The 14618-nt window shown below is 46.8% G+C and overlaps 1 protein-coding gene across 2 annotated transcripts in view; it reads left to right on the forward strand.

Annotated features, from left to right (window-relative positions):
- Positions 1 to 14618, forward strand: part of UNC93B1 (unc-93 homolog B1, TLR signaling regulator) — a 153020-nt gene that overhangs the window by 18219 nt on the left and 120183 nt on the right. The window contains exon 1 of one of the 2 annotated variants that reach the window (XM_056531137.1): positions 11867 to 11891. The exons of the other annotated variant lie outside the window; for it this stretch is intronic. The gene's annotated coding sequence lies outside the window, so the exon portion shown is untranslated. Of the gene's footprint in view, positions 1 to 11866; positions 11892 to 14618 lie in introns of those variants that run through there. 2 annotated transcript variants of the gene reach the window in all.

Here is a 14618-nt window from a genome sequence, read left to right on the forward strand (position 1 = left end):
CGTTGGTTTTTTAATTGCTTTTATTGTGGAGTGGCAGCAGAGGGATCTGCTTCATGCTATCATCCAAGTTGTGCCATAGGCGCGCGCACAGGGTGTGCCGGGTGTGCACAGGCATACCCTAATCACCGCGGCCCCCTGCTGCAGGACTTTTTTTTCCCTCAATACTAAACCCCAGCCCCACTGGACATCCCCGACATCACCAGCCCGACATCACCAGCCCGACATCACCAACGCGAACCAAACCAACAAAGAGCAGTGTTTCCCAACCAGGGTGTCTCCAGCTTTATCAAAACTACAACTCCCAGCATGCCCGGACAGCTGAGAAACATTGTATTACCCATGCTACTTTTTGAGAGATTTATTCCACCACCTGCTGCCTACCTACCTGAGTGTATTCCCACCTACGTATCTACCTGTCTTACAGTCTTCCTACCTAGCTACCTACCTACCTACCGGGCAACCTAGGATACTAACTGGCTACCTACCTGGCAACCTAGCTAACTACGTACCTACATGTCTTCATACCTACCTGGCAATCTATATATCTACCTACCTGGCTATACCTACCTGTTTTTTATACCTGACCACCTACCTTGCTATCTTTCTACCAAACTACCTGCCAACCTAGCAACCTATCTATTTGGGTACCTGGCTATTTCTCTACCTAACTACCTGGCAACCTAACTGCATACCTACCTGGTTGTCTTCCTTCCTACCTACTTAACTGGTTAGCTACCTACCACACTATCCAGGGAAATGTTTTGCATCAAAGCCCTGTGGTTTCAAGCTACCCCCCCTTGGGAGCAATATGAGGGGGGTAATATAGAAAGAGGAGCAATATCAAGGGGTAATATAGAAAGGTGGAGCATTATGAGCAGCATAATATACAATAGGGACAAAATGAGGGGGGTAATATACAATGGGGGCAAAATGAGGGGCATCATGTAGAGTGACTACAAGCTGTGTAAGGGGCCCCAAAATTTCTGATGCCAGCCCTGTATGTAGGCTACATATACAGTGGTCCCTCAACATATGATATTAATTGGTTCCAGGAGAACCATCTTATGTTGAAACCATCATATGTCGAGTACATATGTCTATGTAAAAATGGTAATTGGTTCTGGGGCCTTGGAACCATTGTATGTTGAATACATATCTCTATGGGAAACTGCTAATTGGTTCTGGGATAACCATTGTATGTGGAGTGTATGGGGAGTGTTTAACAAACCAGGGTGCCTCCAGCTGTTGCACAACTACAACTCCCAGCATGCATGTACAGCCATTGACTGTCTGGGCATGCTGGGAGTTATAGTTTTGCAACAGCTGGAGGCACACTGATAGGGAAACATTGATGTATGGGATGTATAGTGTGTATATGTATTGTATGTGACGTGTGACATCGCATACAGTACTCTACAGTTCTTTAAATACCTTCAGGGGAGACAGAATGTCCTCCATTACGATCCTGCCGACTACAGCTCTATAGGAAAGGAAGGGGAGGGCAGCCAGCAGCTCATTGGATGCCTGCAGCAAGATGCTGCAGGCTATTGGCTATGGTGGCACTGGGGGGGGGGGCTTACACAGAGCTCACAGTGGAAGCCTGTATGAGTTAGCAGGACAGCATGTGAGTAACAGGAGGCAGAACGGGACACACGGGGCACATTAAACAACTATCTGTCAGTTGCTGAAGTTGTCAGCGCTGTCAGATAGCTGTTTGTACGATGGCCCGACACACAGCAGCATCATATGTCGAGGCTGCCTTCAACATACGATGGGCTCTGAGAGGCCATCATATGTTGAAATGATCATATGATAGTATCAGGGTATGCTGGGCATTACAGTTAGTAATAACTGCAACTCCAAGCATGCCCTGATACAATCTCGGTTACTCTGCAGCTGTCCCAAAATTAATTTTGGGTCAGCGGCAAAACCATAGGCTGTATCAGCCTGATACAGTCTATGGTTTTGCAGCTGACCCAAAACACTACAACTCCCATTATGTTGCACTATACTCCTGAGTCCTGGGGAAGCAATGCATTAATTTTGGGACAGCTGCAGAGCAGACCAAGATTGTATCAGGGCATGCTGGGAGTTGCAGTTACTATCTGTAATGCCCAGCATGCCCTGATACAGCTTATTGTTTTGCAGCTGACTCAAAACTACAACTCCCATTATGTTGCACTATACTATAATATATGTTATATGGTGCATGTAGCACCATATAACATATATTATAGTATAGTGCAACATAATGGGAGTTGTAGTTTTGAGTCAGCTGCAAAACAATAAGCTGTATCAGGGCATGCTGGGCATTACAGATAGTAACTGCAACTCCCAGCATGCCCTGATACAATCTTGGTCTGCTCTGCAGCTGTCCCAAAATTAATGCATTGCTTCCCCAGGACTCAGGAGTATAGTGCAACATAATGGGAGTTGTAGTGTTTTGGGTCAGCTGCAAAACCATAGACTGTATCAGGCTGATACAGCCTATGGTTTTGCCGCTGACCCAAAATTAATTTGGGGGGAGCTGTAGTTTCTGTTCAGCTGCAGAGATATAGGCTGGAATCTGGTTTGAGAAATTTCCTTGATCCAGATTCCAGCCTATATCTCTGCAGCTGACCCAAAACTACAGCTCCCCCCCAGCATGTAGCACCATATAACCTATATTATAGTATAGTGCAACATAATGGGAGTTGTAGTTTTGGTCACCATATATTGTATCAGGGCATGCTGGGAATTGTAGTTGGTAACTGCAAATCCCAGCATTGCATTCCTTGAAGGAATGCAATGCTGGGAGGTGCAGTTACCAACTACAATTCCCAGCATGCCCTGATACAATCTATGATGACCAAAACTACAACTCCACACATCTTGCGCTATATAGGAGTACAATTTAGATTATGGTGCAACATGCTGGGAGTCCTAGTTTTGGGTCAGCTGCAGACCCAAAACTACAACGTGCATGCTGCTACAAGCTTGCTGGGTGCCGCATCACTTTTTCAACCAATCTGTTGCAAAAAAAAAATTCAATTTGGAATATTCCCCCCTCTGTGCCACCATCTTATAGTAAAAGCGTTCTTTTGTTTGCCAAGTAAAGAAAAACATGAGTTGTACCATTCAACTTACAATTTTTTTTCAAATTCACATCAAATGCATCCCTATAAACACCAGCAAACAAACACACAAGTGGGAGGTCTAGTCAGGGCTGGTGCATGGATTTTTGATACTCTAGGAAAAACCTAATTTTGACAACCCTTTGGCTCCGCCCATTGAACCCCTTGGCAAATATAAGATCAGGGGTAGAATTAGTCCCGTAAGCCTCATGGTAAATTCTAGACTTGCCCTCCTCCCTACAATTATAACTATACTGCACCTAATGTGGGGGAACTGTACTGCACCTAATGTGGGGGAACTATATTGCACCTAATGTGGGGGAACTGTACTACTAACCTAATGTGGGGGAACTATACTGCCAACCTAATGTGGGGGAAATATATTTCCATCCTAATGTGGGAGATTTATACTGCCAACCTAATGTGGGGGAACTGTACTACTAACCTAATGTGGGGGAACTATATTGCCAACCTAATGTGGGGGAACTGTACTACTAACCTAATGTGGGGGAACTATACTGCCAACCTAATGTGGGGGAACTGTACTGCACCTAATGTGGGCAAACTATACTGCACCTAATGTGGGGGAACTGTACTGCACCTAATGTGGGCAAACTATACTGCCAACCTAATGTGGGGGAACTGTACTACTAACCTAATGTGGGGGAACTATACTGCCAACCTAATGTGGGGGGACTGTACTACTAACCTAATGTGGGGGAACTATACTGCCAACCTAATGTGGGGGAAATATATCTCCATCCTAATGTGGGAGATTTATACTGCCAACCTAATGTGGGGGAACTATGCTGCCAACCTAATGTGAATACAAAAATATGAAATTGTACTATTCTGATCCCTATAGCACTTTTATTTTTCTGTATATGGGGATGTATGAGGGTCATTTTTAGCGCTGTGATTTTTATCGGTACCATTTTTTTTTTTTTTTTGCTTTTTAGATATTTTTTATGGTATTTGAAGTGACCAAAAATGTGCTAATCTGATTAGTGCACTATTACGACTTTTGGGACCCCACTTCTGATTTTGCCCATGGCCATGGTAAGCCTAAAACCAGCCCTGGATCCAATCCTCCTACACTATGCAAGCAAGAGAGTGTGTGTGTATATGTATGTGTATATATATATATATATATATATATATATATATATATATATATATATACATAAACACACGCACGTGTGCGCGGAGTGAGTTTGTGCTTTAGGGTGCACACCCTAATGCAAAAGGCTGCGCACGCCTATGAGTTGTGCTGGCCTTTGCACAACTTACATTGGTAAGTGCTCTATCATTATTAGCATTCCCACATATGTTATTTATTGCACCATGGAGCGCTCCTTTTTGTCTTTTTTGTAGTATGATTAAATCTTTATAACACCGGAATGATTAAAATTTAAATATAGAATCTACGCCAGTTCATGGACCAAGTCATATATCAAACGTAGGACGCTCTAGCACCGGCGCAGTGACTCCGATGCACAACGGTATTCCATAAAGTCCTATGACATGCGCGGAATATCCGGCGCTTCCGCACCTTGACATATATCACGGCGAGATTCTAAGTCTGCTGACATGCGCGGAAATCGACACATGCGCTGTCAGCCCATTGACATGTGCGCCGCACTCTGATGAACCAGAGACCGTATCACAATCACATGCGGGTAACTCTCGCACCTGATTGGAGCAGGGAAGCTCGGCATCTGGTAATTACATCAGACGCCAGTTTATATAAGTCGGATTAGCACGCCCGCTGGCCATTAGCCACCAGTCCTTTCTGAGGAAGCTTGGGGTCAAGTGAAACGTTAAAGGCACTGGCTAATTGTCTCCTAAGTGACAGCTCTACAGTCTCCTAAGTGGCAGCCTACAAATGTGCTGGAACTGAGAGGCCATCCAACAATAGTGCACTTTATTAATATCAGCACAGCGGTCACTTATTCATAAACGATACTATAGGGAGACTGGAGCTGTGGTTTTAAACATTGTGTGGTCCTGACATCTAGTGGATACATTGCTAACTGCACTTCAAACACTTCTAATTGAATTTCAATAGTAATAAATGAAAGTTAAATTTTAATAGGGAGGGATCTAGTTTAAGGGTACCCATTTGGGGGAGTTTCCCCTAAAGTTGTTGTTACATGTCCTGCTGGAAGACCCAAGATCTCAGATGCAAACCCAGCTTTCTGACACTGGGCTGTGCAGTACGACCAAAAATCTGTTGGTAATCCTCAGATTTCATGATGCCTTGCACACATTCAAGGCACCCAGTGCCAGTGGCAGCAAAACAACCCCAAAACATCATTGAACCTCCACCATATTTCACTGTAAGTACTGTGTCCTTTTCTTTGTAGGCCTCATTAAATTTTCTGTACAAAAAAGAAATAAAGGTTGCAGCAGCACTCTTGGCCAAAAAATGGAGGCTCTTAGCACACTTTTTGATCAAAACGTCTCCCCCCATCCACCACGCGGAGGTGGCCTCATTTCGGATGGGACCATAACATGCTAAATCAATTCACCTTCTGTTGGGCATATGGCCTCTGACTGGGGGACATGCAGGATCCACTATCAAATTGAAATTAAAAACCTCCTATGAGGTGGCCCCATTTTGGATGGGACCCTGACATGCTTAATTCACTCACCTTCTGCTGGGCATATGGCCTCTGACTGGGTGACATGCAGGATCCACTACCAATTTAAAACCTCCTGTGAACAGGGAGGGGTGCATGGCTAGAGAGGGTGTCATTCCCCCTTGCTTGTAAAGCAAAAACACAAAAAAGAAAAATAGCCAGCACAACTACCTAATACACAGGTGCACGCTGCTGTGGCAAATACAGAGTGTACAAAAAAGAAAGAAAGGTTGCAGCACTCTTGGTCATTCCCTTCTCAGTAAATAGTAGAATGTTGTGCTTTACCAAAAAGCTCCAACTTGGTCTCATCTGTCCACAAGACGTTTTCCCAGAAGGATTTTTGGCTTACTCAAGTTCATTTTGGAAAAATGTAGTCCTGCTTTTTTATGTCTCAGCAGTGGGGTCTTCCTGGGTCTCCCGCCATAGCGTTTCATTTCATTTAAATGTCAACGGATGTTCGCGCTGACACTGATGCTTCCTGAGCCTGCAGGACAGCTTGAATATCTTTGGAACTTGTTTGGGAATGCTTATCTACCCTCTGGACTATCCTGCGTTGACACCTTTCATCAATTTGTCTCTTCTGTCCACGCCTAGGGAGATTTGCTACAGTGCCATGGGTTGTAAACTTCTTGATAATGTTGCGCACTGTGGAATAAGGCAAATCTAGATCTCTAGAGAGGGACTTGTAACCTTGAGATTGTTGATATTTTTCCACAATTTTGGTTCTAAAGTCCTCAGACAGTTCTCTTCTCTTTTTGTTGTCCATGCTTAGTGTGGCACACAGACACACAATGCAAAGACTTAGTGAACTTCTCTCCTTTTTATCTGCTTTCAGGGGTGATTTTTATATTGCCCACACCTGTTACTTGCTCCAGGTGAGTTTAAAGGAGATCACATGCTTGAAACAATCTTATTTATCCACAATTTTGAAAGGGTGCCAATAATTTTGTCCAGCCCATTTTTGGACCTTGGTTTGACATTATGTCCAATTTGCTTTCTTTCCTCCTTTTTTGGTTTAGTTTCAATACACACAAAGTGAATAAACATGTGTATAGCAAAACATGTGTCACTGCAATTCTTTTCTGTGAGAAATACTTAATTTTCTTGAAAAATTTCAGGGGTGCCAACATTTAAGGCCATGCCTGTAGGTTTGCACGTTCATACAATGTAGTCCACATATCTTTAACTGTGTTTTCTTTCCTTATATGAATGAGTTGATTGTCCTCCACTAACAGGCTTATGACTGCTTTTGCTTGCCTCTTTTTCCTGTCCCATTCTTCCAGGTTGTCATTGGGTCTGTGCAGGAGCGGACTGACAGGCCGGTCCAACTGGACCTCGTCCGAAGGCCCGCTTGGAAAAGGGCCCGCTGTCCGCCGCCTGTCATGAAATCTTAAAAAAAAAAATATTATTTTTTGAATAGCCGGGCCCGCCGCGCTTAAGCCGCGGTCCTCAGCTTAAGCCACGCCCCTTCACGTCTCAACGCGGCAGTGCCGAGGTTCACTGCTGCTGCCGCCGCCGAAGTGGAGTATGCTGGCCCTGCCTGTCCTCAGTGTATGGGGGGCCCTGCCTGTCCTCAGTGTAAGGGGGTCCCTGCCTGTCCTCAGTGTAAGGGGGTCCCTGCCTGTCCTCAGTGTAAGGGGGTCCCAGCCTGTCCTCAGTGTAAGGGGGTCCCTGCTTGTCCTCAGTGTAAGGGGTTCCCTGCCTGTCCTTAGTGTAAGGGGGTCCCTGTCTGTCCTCAGTGTAAGGGGGTCCCTGCCTGTCCTCAGTGTAAGGGGGTCCCTGCCTGTCCTCAGTGTAAGGGGGTCCCTGCCTGTCCTCAGTGTAAGGGTGTCCCTGCCTGTCCTCAGTGTAAGGGGGGCCCTGCCTGTCCTCAGTGTAAGGGGGGCCCTGACTGTCCTCAGTGTAAGGGGTGCCCTGCCTGTCCTCAGTGTAAGGGGGCCCTGCCTCTCCTCAGTGTAAGGGGGCCCCTGCCTGTCCTCAGTGTAAGGGGGCCCCTGCCTGTCCTCAGTGTAAGAGGGGCCCTGCCTGTCCTCAGTGTAAGGGGGGCCCTGCCTGTCCTCAGTGTAAGGGGGGCCCTGCCTGTCCTCAGTGTAAGGGGGGCCCTGCCTGTCCTCAGTGTAAGGGGGGCCCTGCCTGTCCTCAGTGTAAGGGGGGCCCCGCTTGTCCTCAGTGTACAGATCCCTGCTTGTCCTCAGTGTACAGATCCCTGCTTGTCCTCAGTGTACAGATCCCTGCTTGTCCTCAGTGTACGGAGCTCCGCTTGTCCTCAGTGTACGGAGCCCCGCTTGTCCTCAGTGTACGGAGCCCCGCTTGTCCTCAGTGTACGGAGCCCCGCTTGTCCTCAGTGTACGGAGCCCCGCTTGTCCTCAGTGTACGGAGCCCCTCTTGTTCTCAGTGTACGGAGCCCCTCTTGTCCTCAGTGTACGGAGCCCCGCTTGTCCTCAGTGTACAGAGCCCCGCTTGTCCTCAGTGTACAGAGCCCCGCTTGTCCTCAGTGTACAGAGCCCTCCAGAAGAAGGCCCTGCCTGTCCTCAGTGTAAGGGGGGCCCTGCCTGTCCTCAGTGTAAGGGGGGCCCCGCTTGTCCTCAGTGTACAGATCCCCGCTTGTCCTCAGTGTACAGATCCCCGCTTGTCCTCAGTGTACGGAGCTCCGCTTGTCCTCAGTGTACGGAGCCCCGCTTGTCCTCAGTGTACGGAGCCCCGCTTGTCCTCAGTGTACGGAGCCCCGCTTGTCCTCAGTGTACGGAGCCCCTCTTGTCCTCAGTGTACGGAGCCCCTCTTGTCCTCAGTGTACAGAGCCCCACTTGTCCTCAGTGTACAGAGCCCCGCTTGTCCTCAGTGTACAGAGCCCCGCTTGTCCTCAGTGTACAGAGCCCTCCAGAAGAAGGGCCCTGATCTCTCTGCCGGCCTTCTCTGTCGACATCTGCATGGACCCAGAACAGGCTAGCCTGGCCAGGTGGGTGGCTTATGAATTGTACATTTGTATGTATCTTCTCCCTGCCTTTCACCGCTCCCTACACGATGGCACAGTCTGGCTAATAAGTTTTATGTGAAATATAACATATCTCTGACTGTACCATCATGTAGGGGGCAGTGAAAGGCAGGTAGAAGGTGGAGTAGGCTTCCCAGCAGCACAGAGTATTTCTGGCAGGGACTGTAGTTAGGCAGACAGTCTGCCTCACTACAGTTCCCTCCAGAAATACTCTGTGCTGCTGTGCTAATTCAGTAATAAATCTCAGAGGCCTCACCCAAGCAGGGGGCAAAAAAGGTAAAGTGTGTGACTTATGAATGGACTAGTTGCTATTTTTTACTTGCCTTTCACCGCTCTCTATATGATGGCACAGTCAGAGATACGAGATATATATATATGGCTGTGCCATTATGTAGTGAGCGGTAAAAGGTGCAGGTACTCTGGTGAAAAACTTTATGTTGTTTTTTTTTTCTAATCAACTGATGCTAGAAAGTTAAACAGATTTATAAATTACTTCTATTAAAAAAATCTTAATCCTTCCAGTATTTATTCACGGCTGTATACTACAGAGGAAATACTTTTCTTTTTGGATTTCTTTTCTGTCAGGACCACGGTGCTCTCTGCTGACACCTCTGTCCATTCTAGGAACTGTCCAGAGCAGGAGAAATTTCCTAAAATGGACAGAGGTGTCAGCAGAGAGCACTGTAGTTGTGACAGAAAAGAAATCCAAAAAGAAAAGAATTTCCTCTGTAGTATACAGCCGCTAATAAGTACTGGAAGGATTAAGATTTTTTTAATAGAAGTAATTTACAAATCTGTTTAACTTTCTGTCACCTGTATTCTGTAAGAAAAGGAGGAGGGTCTCCCCGTTTTGTAAATCACATGCATGAGATGCACAAGGGAAACTGTGAGAGTTTGAAATTTGGGGGCCTGATGCATATTGATAAAGGTCCGAGAAGATTGGACAGGAGGCGGGCTTTGCTGCAAGCTGAGGCGCATTGGATTTTAACACTGGATGCGCAGGGCCCCTTGGGGCTCAATGATAGATTGGATTTATCCCCTTTTTTATAATTTAGTGTCAGCATAGTTTGATTAGGTACCGTATTTATCGGCGTATAACACGCACTTTTTAGGCTAAAATTTTTAGCCTAAAGTCTATGTGCGTGTTATACGCCGATACACCCACAGGAAAGTCAGGGGGAGAGAGGCCGTCGCTGCCCGCTTCTCTCCCCCTGCCTTTCCTGGGGTCTAGAGCGCTGCTGCCGGCCCTTCTCTCCCCCTGGCTATCGGCGCCGCTGCTCGTTCTGTCCCCCTGACTATCGGTGCCGGCGCCGATAGCCAGGGGGAGAGAAGCGGCGCCGACAGCCAGGGGGAGAGAAAGGGCACCGCTGCCCCGTTGCCTCCCCCCATCCCCGGTGGCATAATTACCTGGGTCGGGTCGGCGCTGCTGCAGGCCTCCGGCGTGCGTCCCCGGCATCGTTGCTATGCACTGTGCGGCGCATGACGTCAGTGTGCCGCGCCGTGCATAGCAACGACGCAGGGGACGCGCGCCGGAGGCCTGCAGCAGCGCGGACCCGACCCAGGTAATTATGCCACCGGGGATGGGGGGAGGCAACGGGGCAGCGGCGCCGCCAATGGGTGCCGGCACCGATAGTCAGGGGGACAGAACGGGCAGCGGCGCCGATAGCCAGGGGGAGAGAAGGGCCGGCAGCAGGGCTCTAGACCCCAGGAAAGGCAGGGGGAGAGAAGCGGGCAGCGACGGCCTCTCTCCCCCTGCCTTTCCTGGGGGTGTATCGGGGTATACACGCGCACACATGCACCCTCATTTTACCATGGATATTTGGGTAAAAAACTTTTTTTACCCAAATATCCTTGGTAAAATGAGGGTGTGTGTTATAGGCCGGTGCGTGGTATACCCCGATAAATACGGTAGCTTAGGTTAGCTTGGTAGTAGGGATTTATTATTATTTGTATTATTTCCGTACCTTTTTGTTTGTGGCTGACGTAATTTTTGGTCACATGATCACAGCAGGTGCACTATTTTAGGTAGCACGGCGCGATGACGTAAGCAAGGCCGGATGAAGCGCATAGTGATTGCGTGAAACCGCCGGCAGTCGCCTTTTCTGAGCGCTCCACATCTGATATGCCTGGTCGTTAGTTTGGAGGCACAGGATGAGTGAGGCCGGAGTTGTGGTACCCTTGCGGTGAGTGCAGCTGTGCATTTGTTTCTTGTTATGCTATACTTTCTGTCACCAGTTGATTAAAAAAAAAAGTTTTCCACCAGAGTACCCCTTTAAAGGGGTACTACCGTGCTGACAACTTATCCCCTATCTAAAGGATAGGGGATAAGTTGCCTGATCGCGCGGGGTCCCGCCGCTCCCGCGATCTCGAACGCAGCACCCCGCTCTCGCAATCTCGCACGCAGCACCCCGCTCTCATCAGGCCCTGGAGAGAACATCGCTCCGGGTGTGATGACTGCCAATCACGGGGCCGGAGTATAGTGAAGTCACGGCTCCGCCCCCATGTGACATCACGCTCCGCCCCCTCAATGTAAGTCTATGGCATGCCATAGACTTGCATTGAGGGGACGGAGCTGTGACGTCACGATCACCGGCCCCGTCATCAGACCCGGAATGGATGTTCACTCCGGGGCCTTATGAGAGCGGGGTGCTGAGTGCGAGATCGCGGGGGTCTCCAGCGGCGGGACCCCGCGCGATCAGGCAACTTATCCCCTATCCTTTAGATAGGGGATAAGTTGTCAGCACGCTAGTACCCCTTTAAGGTGAGTGAAGGTTGGAGCCAAGTTGGACTGGGTATCACAGACAGGGGACAGAGATCCCAAGTTGGCATAAAAAGGAGGAGGATAGTTCAGTGTTTTTAAGCGCTTGGTGGTGTTAAGGTGATTGGCATTGCCATCCCTCAAAGTACACCATTGCCTCAAGCGCACTGCACCCCCTATTCTATGGCAAATATTCATATACATACTGGGCGGGAATAGGGGTGGGGCAGAGGTGGGGCCAGGGGTGGAGTCTTGCTGGGGGACCTTGCTTTATTTGGTCCGGGGGCCCTGAGTGGTGTCAATCCGCCGCTGGGTCTGTGTGTATCTAGTACCTGCCACAAGTCATCTTTGGATAACAGCATTTCAAGCTTAAACTTCCATAGCTGGTAGTTGGTATTGTTGAGCTTTGCTATTGCAAACTTCATATCTAGGGCACTTGCCATCTTTCAGTGAATTGGATGCAGATCTCGATTTGGTGGGATCATAGATGCAGCACTTATTTGCTTGTAGTTTTCCTTTTTCTAGTGTCTGGAGCTGGGCCAATAACCTGTTGGTTATGTATTAGAGAAGACACTAGTAGCTTGTGATGAGGCAGAACTTGGTTTAATTGTGTGGATTAAATTGCAAACATGCAAACACACTTTAGATAACTGTAACAGCAGCCATCTTGGTATAAGGAGAAATAGAGAGAACCAACAAGTTTTACAGATATAAACAACTGGTAATCTTAGTGTACACTGCCATCTACTGGTCAAGTTATGGTAATACACAATACTGTATATGGTACATGCTGTTGCATTCCCAACACTATTGACTCCACTGCTGATTTAAAGAGTACTTCTCATGAGCTTGTATAATGCCACATTTATGTTTATTATTTCTTAGGTTTCTACCTTGATATTGCTCTGTATTTTCTGCTCAGTCTCAGTCTGCATTTTCTGCTCCGTCAGATTCATAGACAGGAAAGGGGTGTTACCCAGCAGGCTGTGACATCAGCTGAAGCCATACAGGGGAGAACTTCCTCCCTCCCTCTGCTACACAGAGACCAGAGCAGTTCAGTGTGAGATAGAGCTATTACTGGATAAGGCTGCACACACCAACCTCACCATTTCCTGCTTTTGGACTTCTGCCAGGCCAGCAGAAGTTCAAAGTCTGTGCAAAAGAAAGGAGAAAATGTGCTCTGGACAAGTGACAGTGGCAGAATTTTTTTTAAAACACAAATAACACTTAGAAATCTTTATTTTTTATTTTTTAATCCCTTTACTCAATAGCCTGTTTTGACCTTAAAGGGGTATTCCAGGCTAAAAAAAACTTTTTTTTATATATCAACTGGTTCTGGAAAGTTAAACAGATTTGTAAATTACTTCTATTAAATAATCTTAATGTATTATATACATATATAATATATTATTTTTAATATTTTTTCACATTTAAAAAAAAATCACAATTTTTTTTAATCACTTTTTTTCACTATTATACACATAATTCAATGGAGTACACATTAAATTATGCTTATGTTTGTCAGTACTGACAGGCATAGGATAGATCAGTTAGGGACTGTTCGCTCATGTTGCCATGACAACGGAGGCCAGTGTCAGGCCTCTGGTTGCCATGGCAATCATCGGCACTCTGCTTTAACTTTGCAGAGCCCCAAATGGTGACAGAGCTCCCTCCCTCTGTAACCCTAATTCACGCTGCGGTCACAGCATCTACAGGGTTAACTCAGTGCCCGCGGGTGGCCCCCCCCGAACAATCAACCACTTCTCACAGTGAAGCGACAGAGAAGAGGGGGAAGGAGGAGACCCCCGCCAGATCCCTGCTATTGGTCCATCTGTACTGACGGACCAATAGCAGTGATCGCCGGCCGGGGACCACTGCGATTGGTCCCTGCTGGCTTCATGGAGGCGCTGTGACAGTTTATTTCCATCAGGTACATGTACGTGATGATGTGGGAAGTCATTCCTAATCATAACGTATTTGTACCTGATTTTGCGTAAAGGGGTTAAACAAAGTACATTAGATCAGGCATTTTATTTGCCATAAGGAGTACAATAGCAAAAATTTGTTTTACTGAGAGTGCCCATTTAATGACTACAGTTATGGCATGGGATTGCTTGTTCTTTGTGGTTCTTAAACGGAACCTGTCATGCTAAAAACATGTGTCTAATGAGTACAATCTGTAGGCAGCATGTTATAGAGCAGATTGATATACAGTTTTGTAGGAAAAAAACTGCATCCAAAAGTGATTTTTTTTTGCATGACATGAAATGATCACATTGAGGTTAGAATTCCACTGAGGTTTTGTTCTGGCGTTTTTTAAGGGTTAAATACGCCAGAAAAAAAAAATGCCTGAAAAATGGCCATTGATTTTACCTGTGTTTTTTTTCTGATGTTTTTTCTGGTCTATTGACATCACTGGCCATCCGGAGTACATAGCAGGGATTTTCAGGATTATAAATAGCAGGGATTTTCAAGATTATAAATGACAATCGAAACTGACCAGCTTCGATCAGTCCCTTAGCACAGGTACTACTGCTCCCAACATGGAACAGACTCTGTTCCATGCTGGGAGTAGTGGTAGTACCGCAATAATGACGAACATTTAGTTGTTATAGGATTTTACACAGGATTTATTGTCAATCACATTATTAAGATAATAGATATAGAGAAATGTCTGTTTGGCACTGCAGCTTCTCAACTGCTGGAGGTACCTGGGTTAGTGCTTTTAACTTTGTTCTTCTTAATGAAATACTGGGGGTGCTCTGGCTAGAAATGTGCATTCAGCAGGTTCACAATGTTCAACACAAGAAAAGAATGAAAGCCGGCTACTCACCAGTAAAGTTCCTACATTTTCACCTTCACACGTAACATCAGACATATCAGGTGGGAGTTTCAAAAAGTCAGAAGCGCACTGCCAAGTCTGTCTGGTCATTTAACCCTAGAGGGCCTATAGCACTGGAGCAAATTATCCAGTGTGTTTCCCTTTTCAATAGTGTAGTGTCTGGGTTTTCACCTGGCACAGGTTCAACTATTTCACGACCTGGAAATTGCAGGACCTCTGGGTTTTTATCGTGTGCCTCTTCTACATGGGACATAAGTCGGGGGCTTCCTTG

This window comes from Hyla sarda, chromosome 7, assembly GCF_029499605.1.
Source record: "Hyla sarda isolate aHylSar1 chromosome 7, aHylSar1.hap1, whole genome shotgun sequence".
Taxonomy (NCBI): Eukaryota; Metazoa; Chordata; class Amphibia; order Anura; family Hylidae; genus Hyla; species Hyla sarda.